We start from the raw sequence: 5,069 nt of genomic DNA on the forward strand, positions 1-5,069 counted from the left end.
ATTACTACTTTACTACTTACTGTTTTTGTTGTTGTTGTAACTTTAGCAAAAGTAAACCCTCTCTATCATCACGTATGAAGCACTTGAGGTGTGTGGCAGGGTCTGTATCTGAGACCTGGACCTCTGCATGGATTTTCTTTTCTTCTCATTTTGGCGCCTTTTGGGCCCCAGGTGGAGGTGTAACCCCGGGCGCCGATAGGGGTGCAGCCCACTGTCCTTCCCAACACCTCCGTGAAACAATCAGAAGATAACGTTGTATTCCTGTGATTCCCCCCCTCCCCCTCCCCCCCTGCACAAACACCAACAGAAAATGCTGCTAATTTAACCTTTAATTTGACAGCGTAGCGATGGGAACTATCAGTCCTTATTTGGCACGCTTTGGGGACTTATATATATATATAGAAAAGATATATAGAAAAGATATGAGATATATATATATATATATATATATATATATATATAGATATATATATATATATATATATATATATATAGATATATAGATATATATATATATCTCTTCTAAGAATTGTTTTCTGTGTGTGATTTGCGTTTGGCAGGAAGGACGTTTTGGGACGTTTCGGGATCCTCAGTTTATATTTTTTATGATATCCTTTAAGTTAAGTGCACTCAGTTCAGATGTATGTTTGCAGACTTGAACACAGATCTTTATTGATGAAATAAAGGTCTTATTGTCGCACCATCTTATTCTCCTGATAACCATTTATTCAACCTGGGCGCCAGAAAAACCCCGACAGCCAACCGCTCATTTAAAGTTAAGGAAATGTGGCCAGAGAGAAATATACGACATGCAACTAGTTGTAAATCAAACCAGATCCATATGTATATGTTCTCTTTGTGTTTGTTGTGTTTTTGCCCTCTGCTGTAAATCAGATTTCCCCTCGAGGGACAATAAAGATCTGCTCTGAAGTGAACTTGGTTGTTTATCTGTGCGGGGCGGAGCTTCTGGAGCTCAAGGTTCGAGTCCCGTGTGAAACGCTGGACTACGTGACGGCCAACTACGGCGCCGTCTGGAGCGTCCCGGTGAGGAGGTTCGACTGGAAGACGTAGCCTAGCAATGTGCAGGAATACGGGGCGTGGCCTCCGGCAAAGTGGGCGGGGCTTATCCAAGTTTACTGAGCTAGAACATGACTCAAAACTACAAATAAAGACATGAAACTACAAGTAAAGACACGTGAAACTACAAATAAAACACCCTACACACGCCTCCTTAAACAGGGGCGGGGGGGCACTATAACCGATCATCCCAAATATGTTGGGCTTCAAACACTTCATTTCCAGAACTATGGGGATGCATCAATGGTGCAAATCTCTTTATTTAATTTATGCAAAAGAAAAGTATTTTTCTTCTGTGTTCAAAGACTTCCTTCAAAAAACTTTGAATTAAACAGTGACCTACTGCCACATAGTGGCGGAAGGATCAAAACCAACACAAAAAACGTTGCCTCTCACAACTTTATTCAAATAAATACATCCTTCAAGTCTAGGGAACCTCAAGCCCGTACATTACATTAGTCCAGAGAGTCCAGTCTCTCTCCATTGACAAGTGTTGGATCTGCCCAGAGCCAACCTGGATCCAGAATATACCGCAAACCAGGGATGGCCAAATGAAGCTTCGTGAACCAGTGTCTCTATTTTCTGAGGCCACTAGATGGCGCTCTTGGTTTTAAGAGACAGGCCTGAGGCATTACAACTCAGTGTACTCTCAGCCCTTTGTTTAACAGAGACCGCCATCTAGTGGGCTCAGAAAATAAAGACCCTGGTTCACAAAGCTTCGTCAGGTCGTCACTACCGCACCCAGAAGGAGGACTGAAGGAAAATAAAACTTGGGTGGAAGTACTGTACATAGGAGGGCGGAGCCCGGCTAGGGAATCTCCTCCATTGCAGATTTCTGCCTGGTTTCTCAAAATAAAATGTAATTTTCAGTTGTCTGTTTTGATTGGCGCGCAGCGATACGTTTACAGCGATGAGGCAGGACGGTGAAGTGTGAATCACGGAGGAGAAAATTAATACAGACGAGCTGAAGCAGAGTATCTGGGAAAAAAAAAACAGGTTACAAAATCAACTTAAAAAAAGAAGAGGTGTGTTTCTGTTAGATTTATGAGAAGCTTCCCTTCTGCACGCTGCAGATAAACAACCCTGGGCCATTCACTGATCAACTCCGACAAAACCCTCTGGGTCTGTTCCTCTTCCTCTGAAAAGGACTTAAGGACACAAAACACGCATTGATGTTTTACTTTTGGCAGAGTTAATATGTAGGAGGCTAATGGTGCGTGCAAGTGCTCCTCAGATAGTCTGAGTTATCGAGATCTGAAGTAGTTCTTACACGTTTGACTCTTAAGTCAAAATGATTTTAGTCTCTGCCAGACCTTCCTCCACAGCGCCACAGAGGCTGGCTAGTCCACACAGCATTCTGGGATGGAAGAAAACCGGACTCTGGTTTTATTGGCATTTCTTTAAACCAGTCACAATCATCTTGGGTGGTGCTAAGCGCCGGACGGAGCCACGGTGCCGCTGCAAAATAGTGAGTCAAACGGGAAGCAAAGGTTTTCCTCCAGCCGTTTTCAAGAGCACTCACTCCTGCAGCAGCCAGACTCCCTTTAGGAAACCTCTAACTTTACTGCAGCAGAGTCTGGCAGTCTGCCCCGCCCGGTCCTGGTCCTGGTCCTTTCGAGCCTCCCTTCCCCCTCCTGCAGCCGGGGTGTCTATGTTGGCTCCCAGGAAGTGAGTCCTGTAGCCACAGACGAACCCTGCAGCCCGGGACCGTTACCAGAGGAGAGCGGTGGAGCAGCCAGGCCAGAAGGTGAAGTTCTCCCTCCAGAGCTCCGGCTGCTAGGGGTTCCACAGAATAGTCGACTACTTGTTGAACATCAAAAATTCTAACTGACAGCCGAGGCTTGTCATTTCCTTTGGTTTTTACCATCGTGCAGTTATGGAGTAGTGGCAATGTGTCAGAAAAGCATGTCATTACATCACATATGCAGCAGGGGGCAGTGTGGCTAAGACAAGACTAGTTCTGCAGTGCAAGGTGGGAAAGCATCAGATATCTTTTTTTTTTTTATTCTTAAAAGCTAACAAGGGGGGCTTCTCATGTCCCCCATTCGATATCGGTCATCAGCTGAATCAGGACTTGTTCTTTCTCTCCTCTGTGAAGGCCGTCTCAAAGCTCTTATTTCTGCCCCGAGTAGCGAGGAGCGAGCATCGAGGAGCTATATCCGAGGATCCACATGAGCAGCCTTGCTGGAAGCCGTGCAGCTGAAGGAGTTGCTAACTCCGCCCAAGCAGCTGTAGTATTCATCAGGGGCGTAGCACAAAAAGGCATTCTCTATATGGGCCCCTCTCCGCATCCACACCTATTCATTCTAGCATCTTTTTGGGCCCTCCTTACATAAGGGCTCCCCCCCCCCCCCCCCCCCCCCCCCCCCAGTCAGACGCCTCTGCATGCGACGCTTCAGAGGAAAGGCCGTCTCATCCCTCTAAAAACACATTTGCTCGTTTCCTCTCTCCTTCTGTGACTTTCCATAAAAGGGAGGCAAGTGGAGGAGCCAAGGAGGCCATTAAAGAGTCATGAGAAGCATCTCAGGAGTGCAAAAGGCGAATAAAAACTGACCCGAGCTTGTTTTTGTATGTTGGGGCCTCGTCTAAGACAATGTTCTTCATTCATAACCAGTTAATAACACCTCGTAGGGCATTCATAACCAGTTAATAACACCTGGTAGGGCATTCATAACCAGTTAATAACACCTCGTAGGGCATTCATAACCAGTTAATAACACCTCGTAGGGCATTCATAACCAGTTAACACCTCGTAGGGACATTTATAACCAGTTAATAACACCTGGTAGGGCATTCATAACCAGTTAATAACACCTCGTAGAGCATTTATAACCAGTTAATAACACCTCGTAGGGACATTTATAACCAGTTAATAACACCTCATAGGGCATTCATAACCAGTCAATAACACCTGGTAGGGGCATTCATAACCAGTTAATAACACCTGGTAGGGGCATTCATAACCAGTTAATAACACCTTGTAGGGCATTCATAACCAGTTAATAACACCTCATAGGGCATTCATAACCAGTTAATAACACCTCGTAGGGCATTCATAACCAGTTAATAACACCTCGTAGGGACATTTATAACCAGTTAATAACACCTCGTAGGGCATTCATAACCAGTTAATAACACCTCGTAGGGACATTAATCTGAGCTTTAGAGGTGCTGATTAACATATTTAGTTTGTTGATGTTGTGCATCTTTTTTTCTTTTTCTACATTTCCTCTGTTTGTTTAAATTAAACCTAACTCAGTGTTTCTCAAATGGGGGTACGTGTACCCCTAGGGGGACTTCTGAGGACTGCAGGGGGTTCTTGAGTATAGTAGTTATAATAGTTACAATGCTGTCTAGAACATTGTTTCTCTTCATGTAGACTTTCTTTTTCTACCAAAAAATGTGACATTTGCGTTGACTTCTTCGAGGACCTATTCCTTACTTCCTTCCTTCCTTCCTTCCTTCCTTCCTTCCTTCCATCATCTTTATTGTAGGTTTTGTCTCTTTTACAGTTTTGGCTCCTTTTCTTATGCTGTTGTTTAGTGATCTGTTCCTCTCTGTGCAGACGTTTTTAGCGCTGGTCGTTATTTTACTTGGCGTAAAGAAACAATCCAGAAGGGGTCCATTAGTAATAAAGGTTTGAGAACCACTGTATTAACTATTCAAGTATTTGTTCAGCAGGTAGTTGCATTGAATATTTTGGTAGATTCTGCACACGCAGAGCAGGCACAACATGATTATGTAATTCACCAAATGAAAGCAATTGAAAAAAAATGAAGATAAAACTGGTTTTCTTACAAATTAACTTTGTATAAATTCATACATTCAATGCAGGTTAACTGAACATCATTCGTCTATAAAAGTGTCCCTGTGAACACGAGGTATCCATGGTAACGAGTATAGGTCTGGTGTGTTAATATAGTGAGGAAAACAATCACATCAGTGCGTTTGACTCAAAGATAAAGCCTGTCTTTTAGTGTGGGGGGGGGGGG

Source organism: Etheostoma cragini, chromosome 16 (genome assembly GCF_013103735.1).
Source record: "Etheostoma cragini isolate CJK2018 chromosome 16, CSU_Ecrag_1.0, whole genome shotgun sequence".
NCBI lineage: Eukaryota > Metazoa > Chordata > Actinopteri > Perciformes > Percidae > Etheostoma > Etheostoma cragini.